The sequence below is a fragment of the Microcaecilia unicolor genome, chromosome 2 (genome assembly GCF_901765095.1).
Source record: "Microcaecilia unicolor chromosome 2, aMicUni1.1, whole genome shotgun sequence".
NCBI classification, from domain to species: Eukaryota; Metazoa; Chordata; class Amphibia; order Gymnophiona; family Siphonopidae; genus Microcaecilia; species Microcaecilia unicolor.
The window spans coordinates 321,289,868-321,312,972 of record NC_044032.1 but is presented as its reverse complement, the minus strand read 5'-3'; the positions used below and the strand labels follow the sequence as shown (position 1 = coordinate 321,312,972).

Sequence of the window (23,105 nt, the reverse complement as noted above, 5' to 3'; positions counted from 1 at the left end):
TAGTTGACATTCTACATAGCTTATGTTTCAAACAATTTTATTGGTAAGCCAACAAACATACATTATTCAGTACAGGGCAAATATTTACAGGTAAACGCAAGACGAGCACCTGTTAGCAGAAAGAACAGCAACCAACAATTTGAAATAGGCTTCACCAGTTTTTATCATCCCCCCCCCCCACACCCCCTTTACGAAGCAACAATAGTCACAGACAGCCTTGGTTCTTATGGCCATCAGCAACACAGAGTAACAGTGGAATATACGACTAAATAAAACCAGGTACCAATGCTTCCCAAAGGATTAAATTATAAGGTATTCAGAAGAAGACTTCTGCCCCTTGGTGTCATGCATTGCATATGGCTATCCAAAACGTTGCTTATGCTTGAAGGAGCCACACGCTTCCCATGCAAGTAGTTGTGAATCAGATTTCACCACTTCCACTTCAGCGACAGTCCAAGATTACAGACCCATCTAGTGCTACTGCTAGTAGCTCCCGGCCTATTCAAGAGAAGAGCCACCAGAAAATAAAATGGCACGATCTGTCAAGGTTGAAATGTGCAATGGCCGAGCAAAATCAGCCAATTGCAGGACAGGCCCAGAAAAAATGTGTGTGGTTTTTTTTTTTGTTTTTGTTTTCCTGAGAGCAAACATTTTCTGCACAATTGTCCAGATTTGTGGCACTGCACTTGAGTGAAATATGCTCTAAGCAAGGTTTGAAAATAACATTTTCGGAGATTTCCATTAGTTATTAAACCAGGGATAATTGATTATCAGAAGATCCCAATTCAGCAAGATCTGGCTAAGATCCCTTTCCCATCTACCCTTAATCTCACTTATCTTTATTAGGAGTTAATTTGGTAAGAGCCTTACGAATTCCTGAGATCGCGATCTGTTCTGTATTGCCAAAAAAGTCTTGTAATTTTAGCTTCAGCTAGGAGATTTAAGAGATCGCTGTCTTAAGGAATTTACATACAGCTACAACTGGCAGTACACAAATCTATTCCCCCATCTTTCACCTATGTGCTCTTGAAGAGCTACTAGAGAAGTCATTATCACTCACAAGAACATGTTCTAACAAGGTAGTGCCAGCCCACTCCCAAGCCAAAAAGGCTGTGTGTTCCTGTCTCTCTCTCTCTGGCCCAGAATATGACTGCTGGGTTGTGCACGCAGCACTCCGAATAAGAACCCTGGCCAGCCAGCTTCAGATCCAGTATTCAGTCTCCAGCAGGTGGAAGGTGGTGAGCCGTTCAGTCTCCCTCTTTGAACTTTTTTTCTTTAATATTTCATATTTTTAGCTGTTTCTATTTGCTGGGGATTCTGCTCTGAGTTAAGCTACTATTTCTGATATTCTCCGAGGACAAGCAGGCTGCTTGTTCTCACTGATGGGTGACGTCCACGGCAGCCCCTCCAATCGGAAACTTCACTAGCAAAGTCCTTTGCTAGCCCTCGCGCGCCCGCGCGCAACGCGCATGCGCGGCCGTCTTCCCGCCCGAAACCGGCTCGAGCCGGCCAGTCTTCTTTTGTCCGCACTCGGTACGGTCGTGTTTTCGCCGTGTCGAGCCCCGGAAAGTCGACCTCGCGCGTCCAATTTGTTTGAACGTGTTTTTTTCCTTCGGGAAAGCTTTGTCCTAGTCGGGAAGTGCTCCGCAAACCCCCCGCCGGGTTTCGTGTAAATCCTCCCCGTACTTCCAGCTTTTTTTGCCCCGGTAAGTTTTCTTTCGTCGTCGGGGTAGGCCTTTTTTCGGCCTCGGTCGAGATTTTTTCTCCCTCTAAATTTGGTGCTTCGAATTTCGCCATTTCGGCTTTTGATTTCGCCGGCGTGATTTTTCCGCCCATGACATCGAAGCCTTCCAGCGGCTTCAAGAAGTGCACCCAGTGCGCCCGGGTTATCTCGCTCACTGATCGACACTCGTCGTGTCTTCAGTGTCTGGGGGCCGAGCACCGCCCTCAGAACTGCAGTCTGTGTTCCCTGCTTCAAAGGCGGACTCAGGTAGCGAGACTAGCCCAGTGGAACGTGTTGTTCTCGGGCTCTTCGTCGGCATCGGCACCGGGATCTTCGAGTGCATCGACGTCGTCAGCGTCCAGACCATCTTCCTCGGCCGCCCCTGCATCGAGTGCATCGAGGCATCGGGCCTCTGCATCGGCGCCGAGACATCGGATAGCTGCATCGACGTCGGTGGTACCAGGACCTCGTCTGCTGATGTCGTCGGACGGTGGTGCATCGGGTGGAGTGCAGGTGAGGGCTGTCCATTCCCCTGCTGGTGGCGGTGAGCCCTCGGGTGGGTCTCCGCCTACCCTGAGGGCTCCTGCGGTACAGCCCCCCCGAGATCGACCTTCTTCAGTCTCGGCCCCGAGGAAGCGACGGGTGGATTCGACGTCCTCCTCGTCGGTGCCGGGGAGCTCCGGTGACATGCTTCGGAAGAAATCGAAGAAGCATCGACACCGGTCTCCTCCCCGTGTCGGCACCGAGAGCTCTGGGTCGCCGAGGGATTCGGCACCCAGCAGGCATCGGCACCGAGAGGACCGCTCACCCTCTGTTCAGGAGGTGTCGATGCGCTCCGCTCTGGACAGCCCGGAACAGCCTCCACGCCCGGAACAGGTACTGACGTCGACGCCTGCATCGACCTCTCAGCCTTTCTCTACAGCCGCTCTAAACGAGAGCCTCCGGGCCGTTCTCCCAGAGATTCTGGGAGAGCTGTTGCGCCCTACCCCTCCGGTACCGGCGGTGCTTGCGCCACCGGTACCGTCGAGCGTGGCGCCGGCTGGCCCATCGCCCAGGTTGAGGTCCCCGACGTCGGTACCGCGTGCGGTACCGACCGCGGCCACCTCCCAGGAAGGCTCCCCGACTACGTCGGCGGAGGGAGCTTCGCCGATGCGGGCGAGGGAGTCTACCTCTCGACGCCCCCATCGTGGACAGGGTTCCACGGAGTCGAGCAGGGCGAGGTTGCAGACACAGGTCCGTGAACTTGTGTCTGACACCGAGGGTGAGGCCTCGTGGGAGGAAGAGGAAGATCCCAGATATTTCTCTGACGAGGAGTCTGGGATCTTCCGTCTGATCCCACTCCCTCTCCTGAGAGACAGCTTTCTCCTCCCGAGAGTCTGTCTTTTGCCTCCTTTGTCCGGGAGATGTCTACGGCCATCCCCTTCCCGGTGGTTGTGGAGGACGAGCCCAGGGCTGAAATGTTTGAGCTCCTGGACTATCCTTCTCCACCTAAGGAAGCGTCCACTGTTCCCTTGCACCATGTCCTGAAGAAGACATTGCTTGCGAACTGGACCAAACCATTAACTAATCCCCACATTCCCAAGAAGATCGAGTCCCAGTACCGGATCCATGGGGACCCAGAGCTGATGCGCACTCAGTTGCCTCATGACTCTGGAGTTGTGGATTTGGCCCTAAAGAAGGCTAAGAGTTCTAGGGAACATGCTTCGGCGCCCCCGGGCAAGGACGCTAGAACCTTAGACTCCTTTGGGAGGAAGGCCTACCATTCCTCTATGCTCGTGTCCAAGATCCAGTCTTACCAGCTCTACACGAGCATACACATGCGGAATAATGTGCGGCAGTTGGCGGGCTTGGTTGATGCTCTTCCCCCTGAGCAAGCCAAGCCTTTTCAGGAGGTGGTCAGGCAGCTGAAGGCGTGCAGAAAATTCCTGGCCAGAGGAGTTTATGACACTTTTGATGTTGCGTCCAGGGCCGCTGCTCAAGGTGTGGTGATGCGCAGGCTCTCATGGCTGCGTGCCGCCGACCTGGAGAATAGAGTCCAGCAGCGGATTACGGACTTGCCTTGCCGGGCGGATAACATTTTTGGCGAAAAAGTCGAGCAGGTGGTAGAGTCTCTCCACCAGCGGGACACCGCATTCGACAAGTTCGCCCGCCGGCAGCCTTCAGCTTCTACCTCTACAGGTAGACGATTTTTCGGGGGAAGGAAGACTGTTCCCTATACTTCTGGCAAGCGTAGGTACAATCCTCCTTCCCGACAGCCTGCGGCCCAGGCTAAGCCCCAGCGCGCTCGCTCTCGTCAGCAGCGTGCGAATCAGCAAGGCCCCGCGGCTCCCCAGCAAAAGCAAGGGGCGAGCTTTTGACTGGCTCCAGCAGAGCATAGCCGACATCCAAGTGTCAGTGCCGGGCGACCTGCCTGTCGGAGGGAGGTTGAAAGCTTTTCACCAAAGGTGGCCTCTTATAACCTCCGATCAGTGGGTTCTCCAAATAGTCCGGCAAGGATACACCCTCAATTTGGCCTCTCAACCTCCAAATTGTCCACCGGGAGCTCAGTCCTACAGCTTCCAGCACAAGCAGGTACTTGCAGAGGAACTCTCCGCCCTTCTCAGCGCCAATGCGGTCGAGCCCGTGCCATCCGGGCAAGAAGGGCTGGGATTCTATTCCAGGTACTTCCTTGTGGAAAAGAAAACAGGGGGGATGCGTCCCATCCTAGACCTAAGGGCCCTGAACAAATATCTCGTAAAAGAAAAGTTCAGGATGCTTTCCCTGGGCACCCTTCTCCCCATGATTCAGCAAAACGATTGGCTATGCTCTCTGGACTTGAAGGATGCCTACACACACATCCCGATACTGCCAGCTCACAGACAGTATCTGCGATTTCAGCTGGGCGCACGCCACTTCCAGTACTGTGTGCTACCCTTTGGGCTCGCCTCTGCGCCCAGGGTGTTCACAAAGTGCCTAGCTGTGGTAGCAGCGGCGCTTCGCAGGCTGGGGGTGCACGTGTTCCCATATCTCGACGATTGGCTGGTGAAGAACACATCCGAGGCAGGAGCCCTGCAGTCCATGCAGATGACTATTCGCCTCCTGGAGCTACTGGGGTTTGTGATAAATTACCCAAAGTCCCATCTTCTCCCAGTGCAGAAACTCGAATTCATCGGAGCCCTGCTGGATTCTCGGACGGCTCGCGCCTATCTCCCAGAGGCGAGGGCCAACAACTTGTTGTCCCTCGTCTCGCGGGTGCGAGCGTCCCAGCAGATCACAGCTCGGCAGATGTTGAGATTGCTGGGCCACATGGCCTCCACAGTTCATGTGACTCCCATGGCCCGCCTTCACATGAGATCTGCTCAATGGACCCTAGCCTCCCAGTGGTATCAGGCCGCCGGGGGTCTAGAAGACGTGATCCACCTGTCCACGAGATTTCTCGAATCCCTGTATTGGTGGACGATTTGCTCCAATTTGACTCTGGGACGTCCCTTCCAAATTCCTCAGCCTCAAAAAGTGCTGACCACGGATGCGTCTCTCCTGGGATGGGGAGCTCATGTCAATGGGCTTCACACCCAAGGAAGGTGGTCCCTCCAAGAAAGCGATCTACAGATCAATCTTCTGGAGTTGCGAGCGATCTGGAACGCTCTGAAGGCTTTCAGAGATCGGCTGTCCCACCAAATTATCCAAATTCAGACAGACAATCAGGTTGCCATGTACTATGTCAACAAGCAGGGGGGCACCGGATCTCGCCCCCTGTGTCAGGAAGCCGTCAGCATGTGGCTTTGGGCTCGCCGTCAAGGCATGGTGCTCCAAGCCACATATCTGGCAGGCGTAAACAACAGTCTGGCCGACAGGTTGAGCAGGATTATGCAACCTCACGAGTGGTCGCTCAATTCCCGTGTGGTGCGACAGATCTTCCAGGCGTGGGGCACCCCCCTGGTGGATCTCTTCGCATCTCAGGTGAACCACAAGGTCCCTCAGTTCTGTTCCAGGCTTCAGGCCCACGGCAGACTGGCGTCGGATGCCTTCCTCCTGGATTGGGGGGAAGGTCTGCTGTATGCTTATCCTCCCATTCCTCTGGTGGGGAAGACTTTGTTGAAACTCAAGCAAGACCGAGGCACCATGATTCTGATTGCTCCCTTTTGGCCGCGTCAGATCTGGTTCCCTCTTCTTCTGGAGTTATCCTCCGGAGAACCGTGGAGATTGGAGTGTTTTCCGACCCTCATCACGCAGGACGAAGGGGCTCTTCTGCATCCCAACCTCCAGTCCCTGGCTCTCACGGCCTGGATGTTGAGGGCGTAGACTTTGCCTCTTTGGGTCTGCCAGAGGGTGTCTCCCGCATCTTGCTTGCTTCCAGGAAAGACTCCACTAAGAGAAGTTACTTCTTTCATTGGAGGAGGTTTGCCGTCTGGTGTGACAGCAAGGCCCTAGATCCTCGCTCTTGTCCTACACAGACCCTGCTTGAATACCTTCTCCACTTGTCTGAGTCTGGTCTGAAGACCAACTCCGTAAGGGTTCACCTTAGTGCAATCAGTGCATACCATTACCAAGTGGAAGGTAAGCCGATCTCAGGACAGCCTTTAGTTGTTCGCTTCATGAGAGGTTTGCTTTTGTCAAAGCCCCCTGTCAAGCCTCCTACAGTGTCATGGGATCTCAATGTCGTTCTCACCCAGCTGATGAAACCTCCTTTCGAGCCACTGAATTCCTGCCATCCGAAGTACTTGACCTGGAAGGTCATTTTCTTGGTGGCAGTTACCTCGGCTCGTAGAGTCAGTGAGCTTCAGGCCCTGGTAGCCCAGGCCCCTTACACCAAATTTCATCACAACAGAGTAGTCCTCCGCACTCACCCTAAGTTTCTGCCAAAGGTTGTGTCGGAGTTCCATCTGAACCAGTCAATTGTCTTGCCAACATTCTTTCCCCGTCCTCATTCCTGCCCTGCTGAACGTCAGCTGCACACATTGGACTGCAAGAGAGCATTGGCCTTCTATCTGGAGCGGACACAGCCCCACAGACAGTCCGCCCAATTGTTTGTTTCTTTTGATCCCAACAAGAGGGGAGTGGCTGTAGGGAAACGCACCATATCCAATTGGCTAGCAGATTGCATTTCCTTCACTTACGCCCAGGCTGGGCTGGCTCTTGAGGGTCATGTCACGGCTCATAATGTTAGAGCCATGGCAGCGTCGGTAGCCCACTTGAAGTCAGCCACCATGGAGGAAATTTGCAAAGCTGCGACGTGGTCATCTGTCCACACATTCACATCTCATTACTGCCTGCAGCAGGATACCCGACGTGACAGTCGGTTCGGGCAGTCAGTTCTTCAGAACCTGTTTGGGCTTTAGGATCCAACTCCACCCCCCGAGGGCCCTGTTTGTTCTGTTCCAGGCTACACTCTCAGTTAGTTGGTAAATTTTTTAGGTCAATCTCAGTTATGTCCTCGCCGTTGCGAGGCCCAATTGACCAATGTTGTTGTTTTGAGTGAGCCTGGGGGCTAGGGATACCCCATCAGTGAGAACAAGCAGCCTGCTTGTCCTCGGAGAAAGCGAATGCTACATACCTGTAGAAGGTATTCTCCGAGGACAGCAGGCTGATTGTTCTCACCAACCCGCCCGCCTCCCCTTTGGAGTTGTGTCTTCCCTTGATCTGTATTGTCTTGCTACATACTGGACTGGCCGGCTCGAGCCGGTTTCGGGCGGGAAGACGGCCGCGCATGCGCGGTGCGCGCGGGCGCGCGAGGGCTAGCAAAGGACTTTGCTAGTGAAGTTTCCGATTGGAGGGGCTGCCGTGGACGTCACCCATCAGTGAGAACAATCAGCCTGCTGTCCTCGGAGAATACCTTCTACAGGTATGTAGCATTCGCTTTCTGTGCATCCCTCTCTGTGTCTGTGTGCTTATGGGGGTCTCTGTGAGCCTCGGGGGTGTCACACCTGGGTGGTTGGATCCCTCCCCCCAAGTCCTCTCTGTCTTCAGTGTGGTGGTTTGCTTTAGAGCCTCTGTCTCTTCAGGGGAAGAGCAGTTGAGTTAAGGGAGAGGCGGTCACAAAAAAAAAAAGGCGAGACCTCAGAGCATTTATTTCTGCTCTTGTTGAGGCAAAGGTGTAAGCGAGCAAGGCAGCTCCCTTCCCTTGTCATAGCGGCTGTCTTTGATTTTTCAGTTCTGTTTAAAAAGAAAGGGACCCCCCCCCCCCCCCCCGCCGCTCTTGTTTCCAGCTGCGATGGCAGAAAAGCTCTGCCGCTGTTCTATGTGGCAGCGGCGGGGTCTAGGACTGAGTGAGACTTGCAAGTAATTGCATGGAAGTGGAGGGGCCTTCAGAGGTAGGTCCCGCTGTCGTTCTTTCCCTGCTGGTGATCTCGAGTAAGGACGTGGCTGGGGTGCAGGAGAAAACGCCGGTTTCAGTTTTGGGAAGAAGCACTGACATTTTACTCCTCTTCAGTTTCGGTGCAGCAGCTGGGTTCCCTGCCTGTTTCTTCCATGGAGCTAACCGTGGGGATGTTATCAGTTATTTCAGCAGGGATGGATGGAGGTTTTCCTCCAGAATTTGTTCTACAAACTTTTAAAGCTTTTCTTATGCATAAATCAGGTACCTCTTCTCCTTTGAGGAGGCCCTTAGACGGGCTGCTGGTTTCTGCTAAGCACCCTAGAGAGGTTTATGATCGGGAGGAAGATCTAGGTTCTAACAATGACCAGGAGATGCCTTCTCTGGATGAACCAGATTTTTTTTAAGTGAGGACCAGGTTGCAGAAGATCCTGGGCAGGTAGAAGAAGGCTCTGAGACTGTTTCCAGGGGAAGATCCCTCAATAGTTAGAATTTTCCACAAAGAGGATTTACAGGAGCTAATTTCTTTGGTGTCATCTACTTTACATTTTGAAGAAGAGGAATCATCTGTGGAAGTTCATAAGGTAGATCTCCTGGTAAAGGGCATTTGGAGACCAGTTAAGACGTTTCCTATGCACCAAGATATCAGACACATCATTCAAGCACAGTGGGATGTGCCTGATTCTTCTTTTCGGCTGGCTGTCTATGGTGCGCCTTTATCCAGTCCCTGATGCAGACAAGACCCTTCTTAAGCCTCCTGTGGTGGATGTGGTGGTCTTAGTGGTTACCAAGAGAAATACGGTTCCAGTAGATGGGGACACTACCCTTAAAGATGTTCAGGATCGCAGTATAGAATCTATGCTGAAGAGTAGTTTTGATGTCTTTGCTCTGGCAGCTCAAGCAGCTATTTGCGGAACCTTGGTGGCTAGAGCTTGCTTTCGCTGGTCTGAAAGGGTCCTGGATAGAACTTCGAATGATTTGTCTTTGACACAGAAGTGGCTAAAATTGAAATGGGATCAGCCTCTTTGGCGGATACTTTGTATGGCCTTGAGTGTAGCTGCTCGTAGGTCCCTTTGGCTGCGTGGTTGGTCAGCGGATGAGGCTTCTAAATCTAAGCTCAGTGGATTTCCCTTTAGGGTTCCTCTGTTATTTGGTGAGGAGTTGGATAAGTTGGTTCGCAGCCTAGGAGATGCTAAGGTGCCACGTCTTCCGGAGGACAGTACTAGGACGTCCGGTAGAGTTCTGTTCTCCGGTTGTGGCCAAGGACGTGATTCTTGCCGTTTTTGGTAAGGTAGATTGGTTCCGACTCAGAGGTCTCGGTTTTTCCAGAGGACGCGGTCCTTTCGTGGAGCTCAAAGAGGAGGTAGGGATGGGGGAACCCCTTTCCAATCCTCTGCTCGTCCAGCACAATGAAGGTTTCCGGGCCCAGTGTCTGATTCCTGTGGGAGCTTGCTTAACACAAGTTATCAGAGGTGGGCCAAGATTACCGCCAACCAATTGGTGTTAGAGGTTATTTGAGATGGGTATGTCTTAGAGAATTTGCGCGGCCTCTTCCAGAAACTTTTCTGGAGTACCCCTGTCGTTCTCGTCTCAAGGTGGGAGTGGTTAGGGATACTCTAAAAAGGCTTAGACCTTCAGGCAATTTGTCCAGTCCCAGTCGGAAATCAGACAGGGTCGGTATTCCATTTACTTTGTAGTCCTGAAGAAAGAGGGTTCTTTCAGGCTGATTTTTAGATCTGAGTGGTCAATTGAACTCTGTCCCCTTTTCATATGGAAACTCTTCATTCGGTCATAGTAGCAGTGCGAACCGGAGAGTTTTTAACTAGACCTAACAGAGGCTTATCTGCACATACCTATTCGGCCTATGCATCAACGTTTTCTACGCTTTGCAGTGTTGGGCAAGCATTTCCAGTTTTGGACACTGCCTTTTGGTCTGGCTACAGCCTGCACACGTTTACGAAGATAATGGTAGTAGTGGCAGCGGCCCGGTATTTTAGTACACCCCTACTTTGACGATTGGCTGATCAGAGCGAAGTCGTATCAGGAGAGCCTGCATGTCACAGATCATGTGGTCCAGTTTCTACAATCTCTGGGATGGGTGGAGGAGTGGCCTAGTGGTTAGAGTGGTGGACTTTGTTCCTGGGGAACTGGGTTCGATTCCCACTGCAGTCACAGGCAGCTCCTTGTGACTCTGGGTAAGTCAATTAACCCTCCATTACCCCAGGTACAAATAAGTACCTGTATATAATATGTAAGCCACATTGAACCTGCTATGAGTGGGAAAGCGTGGGGTGGAAATTTAAGAAAAAAAAAACCCCTGCAGAAGTCTCCTTCAGCTGTCCCAGTTGCTGGATTACCTGTGGGTGTGTGTTGACACTCGTCAGGGTCAAGTACTTCTTCCCCAGCCTCGAATTCTCAGATTGCAGTCTCAAATCAGACAGCTTCTTCAGTTATCGGCGCCATGTGCAAGGGACTGTCTTCAGGTGCTAGACTCCATGGCAGCGACAGTAGAGGCAGTTCCTTGTTCCAGGGCACATATGAGACCTCTTCAGAAATCTCTTCTCTCCCGGTTGTCTCCGCAGAAGGATCCTTTGCAGAAAAAACTGCCACTATCAGTTCAGGTATACGGTAGCATCTGCTGGTGGCTTCGGACGGCCCACCTCGCTAAAGGGATGCCTCTGGATCCTCTGCAGTGGATAGTAGTCATGACAGACGCCAGTCTCAAAGGCTGGGGGAGGGGCGCATTGTCAGGGGCAATATGCATAGGGTCTTTGGTCCCAGCAGGAGTTGTCCTCCTCGATCAACCTCTTGGAAACTAGGGCAATTCGCTTTTTGCTACTAGCCTTTCTTCCTCGGACAGGCGCTTCGGTTCGCATCATGTCAGACAATGCCACGCCTATATCAGTTATCAAAGCGGGACAAGGAGTCTGGAACTCGAAACCGCAAAGTTGATGAGTTGGGCATAACTACATCTGGTGGCTCTTTCAGCGTCTCAAGTAGTGGGGGCAGAGAACGTACAAGCAGACTTTCTCAGTCACAACACTCCGGATCCGGGGGAATGGGCTGTCTGCGAGGGAGGGTTTCAGGTACTCATTCGTCGCTGGGGGCTTCCGATCATGGATCTCTTTGCCTCCTTTCTCAATGCGAAGGTCCCTCTACAGTTGCAGAAAAGATCCCAAGTCGCTGGGAGTGAATGCCCTTCTTCAGCCATGGCCAGAGGGACTCCTTTGTGTTTCCTCCGTGGCCCTTAATAGGGCGACTAATTCAGAAGATTGAAGGACACGGGTCAGGTGATCCTAGTGACACCAGATTGCCCTCGCAGGCCTTGGTATGCCGACCTCATGTACCTTATCTATTCTCTCAGATTTCCAGAGACTTCTGATTCAAGGTTCGGTTTCTCATCCCAACCCGGTTCGATTTTGTCTTACTGCTTGGCTCTTGAGGGTGCGGTTGACAGAGAGGTTATTCGGCGAACATGATTTCCACAATGCTTTGGTCACGGTGTAGATCCACTTCTCTGTTATGTCAGAACTTGGAGGGTTTTTGAGGAGTGATGTGTGGATAGGCATTTCTCTCCCTTTCGAGCGTTGGTGGCACAGATCTTGGAGTTTTTACATCGCGGTTTTGAAAAGGGTCTGGCGCTGGCTTCCCTTAAGGCGCAGGCTGCGGCTTTGTTTTAGGGGACGCATTCAGAGAAAAGCTCTAGCTTCTCATCTGGATGTTTTTCAATTTTTACGCAGTGCAGGTCTGCTATGACCTGTTCGGACTATCTTTCCCCTCTTGGACCTTAACTTGGTGCTTTCTATTCTTACTAGGTCTCCGTTTGAGCCTTTGGCATCCTGTACTTTAAAGAATTTGACGCTCAAGATGGTGTTTTTGGTGGCTATTGCCTCTGCTAGAAGGGTTTCTGAGTTACAAGCCCTTTCGTCGGTCTCCGTTCTTAAGAGTTTGCTAAGGATCGAGTAGTGTTACGCCCAGTTCCTTCCTTTCTGCCTAAAGTTTTATCTAGGTTTCATTTGTCTCAGTCGATGGTATTGCCTGTTCTGGGTTGGAGGAACAGTGTCGTTTGACGAGCCTCGATGTCAGGAGGATCCTAAAGCACTATGTGAAGATTACGGAGGAATTCCGTTGGTCGGATCATCTTTCTGCTAATTTGGAGGGTCGTAAAGGGCTCGCAGCTTCTAAGGCTACCATTTCTAGATGGCTTAAAGAAATGATTAATTCCACCTACCTGCTTTCTGGAAAGCAGATCCCTCGCGGAATCAAGCACGTTCTACCAGAGGTCAGGTGGAATCGTGGGCAGAACTGCCGCTGGTGCCTCCTGTGGAAATTTGTAGAGCGGCAACTTGGTCATCGTTGCATTCCTTTTCCAAGCATTAGAGTGGATGTGCGGAGTTTGGTGCAAACTTCTTTGTCTGGCCTATTATAGTCCTTCCCTTGAGTTTACTGCTTTACTTCCCATCAGTCACATTCTAGACCAGGCTGGAGGGACGCTGATGAAGGAGAAATTAGTTCTTACCTGCTAATTTGCTTTCCTTTAGTCTCTCCGGACCGGCCCAGATCCCTCCCTTGTGATGCTTTTCCTTTTGTATGAGCTGCACTGTTGGTTTGCTGGTGCATTATTTGGAATATAAAAAAAAGTGTGTGTATATATAATATCGATTAAATCCACGCTATGTGCTAAGAGCAGGCTTGCCATTCTTCAAAGGCATATTTAGAGACAGGCACTACTTTATAGTTTGTATGGTGCTGGTGGCTGCTCAGGCTTCACAGATGCACAGAATGCCTTTTCCTTTTGCTAACGTTTCTCTCCTGCTTTATGACCATACTGGATCTGGGGCTAGCTGGCCAGGGCTCTTATTAGCTCTCTCCAGATTCAGCGTTCTCAGTTTCCACCTGTTGGAAGGCGTGCACAACCCATCACATTCTGGGCTGGTCCAGACGGACTAAAGGAAAGCAAATTAGTAGCTAAGAACTAATTTTTCTATCCTGACCTGGGAGATATTCAACATTACTTTTGGAAGCAGCTCAGTAGCAGCGGGAGAGCCTCCCAACCAACAAATTAAATATTTCCAGGCCTCCTGCAGAGCTCGCAATAGCACACTGGAACTCTGGTGTAAAGGAATCCTCTGGATGCAATAAACAGGTAGAATTGTGTAAGTGTAAATTTGGTAAGCCTAAGCCCACCTGCTGTCAATTCCCCAACAAAAAGATATATTGCAATTTCGACTTCCTCTTGGCCAAACAGAACTTAAAAAACTTAGGCCTATCCCCAGCCCAGCTCGGGTCCGCCTGCACCTTCCGCTCGTGCTCCACACGGGTACCCTTCTCCCACTGACTGGATTCCCCCCCCCCCCCCCCCCCCCCAGTGATTCTCCTGCTCTTAAATTATCCCCAGTGATTTCTAGGTTACCGGGGCCACACCCTCAGTGGACCCACAATTCCCAAAAAGTACTCTGACCCAACACACATACCATTTACATCATTGCACATCCTACCTCCATCCTAATCAAGGCTCAAGATTGATAGTTCTCAAAAAAACGATGTTTCTAAATATAATGGGTATTTTATAATAACTACTTAGCTTAGGTGGAGTTTGTGCAAGTCCAAAAAGATCTTCTTTCAGCAAGTTCTTAGTTACTGCAATACTTTTTTTTAACATTAATCCGTGCAAAACATTAAAACAGAGGATCACTTGTCCAAAGTTTTTAGCTCCCTACATGGGCCATGTTTCGCCAACTGACAGCGTCTTCAGGGGAACTGACCTATAAATATGATAAATATAGTGTTAAAAACCAGCACTCTTTAAACACGTGGAAAAGATATAAAGAGCAGACATCCAAAATTTAAAATGTAGCTATGTTCTCAAATAGTTCATAGAAAAATTCTAAATATTACTCACTCTTCAGCAAAACCAGGAACATCACCCTGTCCGGTTCAAAAACCTACTAAAGGACACCTACATATGCGCAGATTATATATATCAGATGTCAGCTGTTTTTCAACGGCGGGAAAAAAATAAGTGAAATCAGAGTAATGCTTGCCATTCGATCTCCCTGTTCAGGCCACTAGGGGCCACTGTTCGCCACCGGTAAATGAATTCCTGTTCTTTCCTGAGAAGCATATGAGAAGCGTCTCCACCCAGAGGTAAAACGATCTGCAGAAGTACAACAAATTTCAAATCTTTGATGTCATGATGAAGTTGTATCCAATGGTCCACAAGTGGAGCCTCATGTTTGTTATTCCTCAGATTACTTAGATGTTCACCCACTCTCTGTTTGATACGTCTGCTAGTGTGCCCTATGTACCATTTGGTACATGGGCACACTATACCATAAAAAACTTGTGCAGAGTTAGTCTGTGGAACTATTAAGGAAGAAAGGCTTATTTGTCCAGGGGTTGATAACCCTCATGGTCTGCCAGGCATATTGGCAATAGACACATCTGCCACAACTTTTATGACCTTTTTCAGCAGATACCATGACAGATCGAGAAGCCGGATTGTGGACCATTGGATACAACTTCATCATGACATCAAAGATTTGAAATTTGTTGTGCTTCTGCAGATCGTTTTACCTCTGGGTGGAGACGCTTCTCGTATGCTTCTCAGGAAAGAACAGGAATTCATTTACCGGTGGCGAACAGTGTCCCCTAGTGGCCTGAACAAGGAGATCGAATGGCAAGCATTCATCTAATTTCACTTTTTTTTTTTTTCCCGCCGTTGAAAAACAGCTGACATCTGATATATAATATATGTGTAGGCGTCCTTTAGTAGGTTTTTGAACCAGACAGGGTGATGTTCCTCCCTGGTTTTGCTGAAGAGTGAGTAATATTTAGAATTTTTCTATGAACTATTTGAGAACATAGCTACATTTTAAATTTTGCATGTCTGCTCTTTATATCTTTTCCACATGTTTAAAGAGTGCTGGTTTTTAACACTATATTTATCATATTTATAGGTCAGTTCCCCTGAAGACGCTGTCAGTTGGCGAAACATGGCCCATGTAGGGAGCTAAAAACTTTGGACAAGTGATCCTCTGTTTTAATGTTTTGCACGGATTGATGTTAAAAAAAAGTATTGCAGTAACTAAGAACTTGCTGAAAGAAGATCTTTTTGGACTTGCACAAACGCCACCTAAGCGAAGTAGTTACTATAAAATACTCATTATATTTAGAAACATCGTATTTTTGAGAACTGTCTATCAATCTTGAGCCTTGATTAGGATGTGCAATGATGTAAATGGGGTGTCCATGCAAAATTTGAACTACTGGTTCGTTAGTTTGCTGCAATACACCAAAAAACTGAGCACAATACATAAATATTTGTATAATTTTATTTTTTACATATCACTAGTAAGCACATTTTTTTCTTGTGTACATTTTAAGATTTTCAATTAAGGTTTCTATTAGAGTTTATCAATCTTGATATTGAAACCGATCTTTGTGGGTTACCCAGAATTATATTTGGTATCCAACACACACACACCACCAGGATTCTTTCAGTCCAGACAAACAGGGCAAACAAACCTATTTATTCTCAGAAGGTGTACACATGCATGTTTTATTTAAGCTGGATAGCTGTTGCCACAAAGGACTCAGATGACATAACCCACATCAGTGTTCTACCTGGAAATTGTTGCCAGCCGAGTGGTATGAAGGAGTAGCCAGGTGGGGGCAGGGAAGTTTTCGGAGGACAGGCAGACTTTCATATTCTCTTGTGTGGGCAACGTCATCAGACGGAACCTGGTTGAATGCTGACTGGCTAAGAGTAAAATTTTCTAGCAGCATCCCACCTCGTATGCATGGGTGCCTTCTTGTCAGACGCACAAGTGCAGGTCCCTCAGTCTTTGTTTTTCCACAGAGCTGAGAGAATCTTAAATTTTTCAAATCTTTATTGTAAAATTAAACTAAATACATAGTGAACAAAGAAATTGGAACATCAGAATACTTATTACCAACAGTTCAAACATCCCAGAATTCCACCCCCACCCCGACAATCCTGGGTGATCTAGGTGTCTCACTTCTCCAGGCAAACAATATGAAAAGCAAAATTGTGAGATGTCTAGATGCGATTCAGGTATTGGATCTCAAAACTTGATGATTGCAATCTCAGGTTTGTTAAAATGTAATGTGTCCATTTTTTAAGGCTGTCAGTTTGGACATCAAGCAGAAGTAATCCAGTTTCCATAACAACCTAGCCTCTATAGGGATACATGGCTGCTCCTAATCTGTGACTAGAGCCAACCGGGCAACTGCAAAGATATGACTGACCAACTTGTGCTGAGCAAGTTTACCCCCCCCCCCCCCCCCCCCCAATAGGTTTTATGATGAAGTAAGCAATGTTTTGCCTTCATGGGGTATGGGATCTGCAGTATCCATTGTACCAAATTGATAACGCCATGCCAATGAGGCTAAATAACAGTACAAGTCCACCAAATAAACATATCCCTGGGCTGCCACAGTTATGCCAACACATACCAGTACCAGATTTAAACACCTTATAAAGTCTCTGTGGCGTATAATACCAAAGGTAGAACATTTGATCTCCATTGTAGACTCTCGTGGCTGTGTGCCTCTGACCTGGATAATCGTGTCCAGCAGAGGCTTGCGGATGTCCCTTGCCGAGAAAGTCGAACAGGTGGTAAAGCAGCTCCACCAACGTGAGAACGCCATTGACAAACTCTCCCACTGGGTGCCTTCAGCATCTACCTCATCAGGTAGACGTACAGTCCACCTTCCCGACAGCCTTCTCCGCCTCAACCCCAGCGCGCTCGTTCACGTCAAGCCAGTAAACACCATTTGGGATCACAATGGAACAGATGTTCCAAGGCCTCATTTAATTTCCGGGCCACCTCCTTCCAAAAAGGTTGCAATAAAATACAAGCCCACCATACATGGAAGAAGGAACCCACAGCCTTCCCACATCTCCAACATAAATCAGAAGATCCCGGGTACATAGCTTTCACCCTATCAGGTGTATAGTACCATCTACTTAAGACTTTATAAGCATTTCCTTTAATACACATCTGAGGCTTTTTTCACTTCCAAACACACATTTTTCCATGCCGACTCACTCAACGCACACCCCAAATTCCTTTCCCATGCCAGCATGTATGGAAATTTAACAAACTCCTGCCCCCTTAGATGTCCATAGAGCATAGATATCCCCTTCCCCCGCTTCTCCATGGATCCCCAAATGTTTTCCAACACTTCCTTCTCTTCAGGATCCTCCCCCAACCACCCTTCTGTTGAGATAAAATGTTTAACCTGCAAATAGGCAAAAAAATCTGATGCGGGCAAATCATATGCTTCTTGCAAATCCCCAAATGACTTAATTACTCCATCTTCCATATTAACCCCCTACGGGACCAAGTAAGAAATACGCCTCCCTCCCTCCCTAATGGAAAACCAGGCTCTTCAGTGAGCCATGCGTATGTCGACCTATTACGTGTGCTTCACAGTTTATATTTTAAGGACCCCCATAAAGTCAGCAAGTAAGAAATGACTGGATTAAGTGAGAAACGCCTATACATTCCGTGTCAAGTGGACCAATTTTAAAGGTCGTCCCCACCTCACCATCTCAGATTTTGATGAAATTTGGTACATAGTTTCTTTATGATAAACTAAGCTGTGCAAAATTTTAGTTCAAAAGACTAAAAATTGGAGGTTCTAGGGGACCTCAAGTAAAGGGTTGCAAAATGTCGCCTGAGCAAAAATGACATTTTGGGACAACTTCCAGAAGCTGTAAAACTGGAAGTGTTAGTACAAGGGGGATATTTGGAGAACCTGCACTACTTTTAGGGCTTAATGAACTGGCAAAACCCCATGTTCCTAGTCCTCTTACTTTTTGAATGGTTTAGGCTCAAACTTTGCCAAAACAAACGGCAAAAATCAATTTACAGCGATGTTGAGGCTGCTGTAGTTTCTAAACTAGTTGGCCTTTCAGGTTGATTTTTGGTAGGTGTACTAAATGCACGGCTGTAATGAGGCCTTCCAATTTGCAGCACTTTCCTTCAAGTGGTTGAAAAATAAGCATTCAAAGTTGGTATAAAAAGCATTTTTGCCCATTTTGGGCTATGTTTGATGCCCTTGATCTCCAGTGGGACAGCTTCAATATTCTTTCTTTTAGCACCATTACAAAGAGCAGATTTCCTTCTATCAGAATATGTAGTTTTCAATTTGGAGTCTCTCCATATAAGGATTGCAAAAAAAGTGTTTTTTGGCCAGTATTGTTGAATGATGGATGAAACGGATAGAGGGCCCATCGATGTTTCTAATTGCTGTATAAGTCACTCAGTTGCTTTAAGCATGCGTTGGTCCATGGTGGCTACGCCACTACCAATTCAATAGGAAGTGGCAACCTCATCGCCAAGAGGTCACGCCCGATAGCCAGGCAAGTCCAGCCACTTGGCACAGGTTCCCAAGCCTGAAGGTGGGCATCTTACTTGAGATTCCCAAGCCTCATTTGGTTGTCTTTGCCTAGTTTCTCAAGCCTAATGGGGGTGTCTTAATGGTTCCCAAGTAAAACCTCAGTGCTGAAGTGACAAGAATTTTTCACTGATAAGTTTCACTGCTGTTTCTGTATACTGTCGTCCAAGTGCTGTAGTTGCTGGTACTGGAAGAACTGCTAGAATATGCTGTTCAGAAATCCAACAATCTCTTCTGCTAGGCCAATGAAATGATCGTGCAGGCCCGCATGGATGCATAAAGTTGACCAAGGCATAATGTTCTTCAAATGATGTGTCACAGACATGGCCAATCCACCATTTGTTGTCATAAACACAGGCAACATACTGCCCAGGCTGAAGTTGAGACACATTTATGCCAGGTACACTCACTGGGTCATCTGACTGACAAAGTTTGACAACAAATGAGGAGGAATCATTTGACACTCTACTGACTGAAATTTGGTTCAAGTCAATGGGAATAAACTGCTGATTTTCACGAGTTCTAGCAACTGTGGAAGCTTTACTGAATCTTTCCTCTTGTGCAGATCTTGAAGATTCAATTTCATCCTTGGAAACAAAAATGAACTTGATTTTATTTATTTATTTGATCACAAAATTCAAACAAGCCTTGTGCTGTGAGAATTTGGCTATTTTTAGGTCATTGCAAACTAGCCTGAGCAGCTAGTCGCTTTGTTGTACCACCTATGGCATCACATGGTGACTTGCCATGGCTTGTGCCAAAGAAATTCCACTGTGCACTTATTCCAAATTCTGTTTGATGATAGCACAAGTTGGCAAAGTTTTTGAAGTTCTTGTATTGTGCAGCTGAGCCATCACTAAAGTATGTTACATATTTTTTCTGCAATTTTGCTTTTCAAGAACGCGATTAATTTTTCCAAGAATGCATGTACAGCAACTGCATCATGCCGCAAGCTGTCACTTATTATGCAAACACTTATGCACTGAATTTCACTTGAAGCATCACGGAAGTACACAAAAAATGGATGCAGTGTAGCTTGACTTTTCCCAGTGGAAACCTTGAACAGCATCTTGGACAATAAAGGAGTAGTTTTCAGCAAAGTCCAAGAGAACAACAATTTCACAAGGATTTAGGTTTTCTTTAACAGTTTTTAAGTATTGTGTCTGATGTTTGGAAATGTAGTGGTGAATTGACAGGTTTGAAACTTTCAATGCAAGCTCAGATACAAAATCATCAACATACATCTGTTTGGTCTCCAGTGTGGTGCGATCTGTATGAACCCACTGCTTAAACTCAATTGTTTCACCTGGGTCAGCATCACTGAACACTTCTGTCAGGTAATTTTCAAGCACATCTTTACCTGGACATATTTCACACCTGTGAAGCATGCATTCTTTGCATTCCAAATTGCACACAGTTTTAGCCATCAGTGCTTTGTAATCTTCGTTCAGCAGATGGCTTCCAGCAAGCATAAGCTTCACATTTTGATGAATGACACAAACACACACTGAATGCATACCAGTTGAGCCAACAGTGACACACCATTTTGGCCTTAGCTCACAAAATTTGGAAAAACCCACTTCTGGCCCATTTCGAGTACAATATGCAACATACATTTCTTTTAGATTGCTAAGCAGCAAGTGCTTTTGCATTTGAATTTTTTCAGTGCCAGTTCTGACAGAGACAAAATTTTTTTTCCCTGGGCACAGTCTACTGAATTCATCATCTTCTTCAAAAAAGCCAAGAATTTTTTTTTCTGTTTCTTCTGGTAAAACTTTACCTTTCTTCTTGTCTGGTTTTGCCAGAATTCCACAAACTGATTTCAGATTTCTTGCTTTTTTAACCATTCTAGTTGAAACCATGAATTCTGAGGCAGTTCTTTCAATAGACCAGCTGTTTGGTGCTAAAGTTAGTATTTGCAGTTTTTCTGCATGATTTGCTGAAACTTGGACTTTGTTTTTCAACTCGTTTAGCAGGTCATCATAATCAGAACATTTGTCACATTTCTGACTGGTAGAAGGTTGAGTTTCAAGCTCATTTAGGTCTAAGCCACCAGCAACTGCAAGATGATGACTTTTGCACTCGCCTGATTTTGCGCTTGGTGTAGCCTCGTACATCACGCTTGCTGACTTTTTTGAACTGTAATGGAGAAATACCAAGAGATGTCAAACTTGTGTTCAACTTGCCAGAAATGTCACTGTGTTCATCATCTGCTGTTGTTGATGATGATAAAGAATCAGCAGCTCTGTTACTGACGTCTTTTCGACAATATGGACATAGTTTCTGACCCGGCACAAATATTTTGCTTGTTAAGGCCTTTAGCTGGGCTGCTAGTGTGTCATCCAGCACTCTTAAGCCCCTTTTTGCATTATGACCACCTTTGGAAAATGGGTTACAGCAGATTCTTTACAAAAATTCAAACTTTTTCAACAGTAAGGATTCATGATGAAGGCAAATAGTTGATCCAGCATCGAAAAGTTGACCAGAACGCTCTTGTAACAACTTTTGTTGATCAGGCAGAAGCTCTTCAATTAATTTCAAACCTTTATTTTTATTGTATGTCAGTAAATGACACTCTGATGTACTTGAACAGCCAACTGAGCAAAGTGGAAATTCATCTGATCTTTCTGGATCCATTGATGACCATTAGCATCAGTTCAACAAACGCATTTATTCTTGCAATCAGGTTTTCAATGGGTAAAATTTTACTTCAGTCTAAAGTGATTAATATCTTCATTTGTGGCATTTAATTCAATATAAATGATCCTGTCGGTGCAGGTGCGAGTTTCTTCAACAAGAAGTATGTATACAATGGTTTCCACCCTGTTTTTTAGTTTACTTGAACACAGTTTTATAACATAATGTTTAAAGAAAACTTCTTTAGCCAGTTAGACTTGGCCAATTATGATTGGTGAACCCTGTTGCAAGGCAGAATTGTTTTTCAATGCCCAATTGTATGCTTCTGGTACCTCCTGGCTCCTGAGTGTCTGTTGCTAGGCTTACTTTGATGCCTACAGTTCACTAAGAGGTCAAACTGTAGCAAGGGTGAAGAAACACCAGCAACAGACACTCAGACGCCTTGCAAAAGGGTCCACCAATCATAATTGCCCAAGTCGGTCATCCTAACTGACTGCAGTTTTCTTTAAACCTGTCATGAAACCTGGCCTCATCCTTCCACATCCTAAAAAACATTCCTGTTTTTTAGTTTTCTTGAATACAGTTTTATAACATAGTGTGTTTTTTCTTTTACAAAATTGGTGCTTTTTGAAAGAAGAATCACTTTTACTACACTTGTATCAAGGGTGTAGTGAAGAAATCACAGGCTGCTGCCCACAAACATTTGAGGGCATTTTTGCAATCCTTATATGAAGAGACTCCAAAATGAAAACTACATATTCTGATAGAAGGAAAAATGCTCTTTCTAATGGTGCTAAAAGAAAGAATATTGAAGCTGTCCCACTGGAGATCAAGGGCATCAAACATAGGCCAAAATGGGCAAAAATGCTTTTTATACCAATTTTGAACGCTTATAATTTTTCAACCACTTGAAGGAAAGTGCTGCACATTGGAAGGCCTTATTACAGCCGTGCATTTAGTACACCTACCAAAAATCAACCTGAAAGGCCAACTAGTTTAGAAACTACAGCAGCCTCAACATCGCTGTAAATTGATTTTTGCCGTTTTTTTGGCAAAGTTTTGAGCCTAAACCATTCATAAAGTAAGAGGACTAGGAACATGGGGTTTTGCCAGTTCATTAAGCCCTAAAAGTAGTGCAGGTTCTCCAAATATCCCCCTTGTACTACTAAAACTTCCAGTTTTACAGCTTCTGGAAGTTGTCCCAAAATGTCATTTTTGCTCAGGCGACATTTTGTAACCCTTTACTTGAGGTCCCCTAGAACCTCCAATTTTTAGTCTTTTGAACTAAAATTTTGCACAGCTTAGTTTTTTTATCATAAACTATGTACCAAATTTCATCAAAATCTGAGATGGTGAGGTGGGGACGACCTTTAAAATTGGTCCACTTGACACAGAATGACTCATAAGTGTCTGACACTGAGGCCCAAAGCATACTATTCAATGGTCCTTCTTGCACAAAAATCTGCTCCAGCACAGTTACCGGAGACCGGGTTTCACTGTTCCAATCTATCTGTTTTAATTGTGCTGCCCAATAATACCAAAATATATTAGGCATTCCCCTCCCCCCAATTCCACCTTCCCTCATATAATTCTCCTAGACAATCTAGATGGCCGCCCCCCCCCCCCCCCCAGTTCGGACTGCAAACGTAACAACTCCCTCTTGGGGACTGGAATCGGCAGGGTCTGAAACACAAACGGCAATCTCGGCAAAATATTCATTTGTACAGCCGCTATGCGCCCCCACCACGAGAGCCAGCCATTCTTCCATCTCCCTAGATCCCCCCCCCCCTAATAGCTCTAAACAATGGGATATAATTCAAGGAGTACAAGTTAAATCACGTGGGATCATCATACCTAAATATCTAAAATACCTATCCACTGCTTTGAAGGAAAAAGACTCCCACAAAGTGTCCCATTCCCTGTCAGAAATAGTGACCCTCATGATTTTAGATTTATCATAGTTTACCTTAAAACCTGAAAGCTTTCCAAATACGTTAATCTTCCTCAAAATGATAGGCAATGTCA

General features: G+C 47.0%; 1 protein-coding gene across 1 annotated transcript in view; it reads left to right on the top strand.

Annotated features, from left to right (window-relative positions):
• DNAJA1 (DnaJ heat shock protein family (Hsp40) member A1) overlaps positions 1-23,105 on the top strand; it is a 223,808-nt gene that overhangs the window by 60,938 nt on the left and 139,765 nt on the right.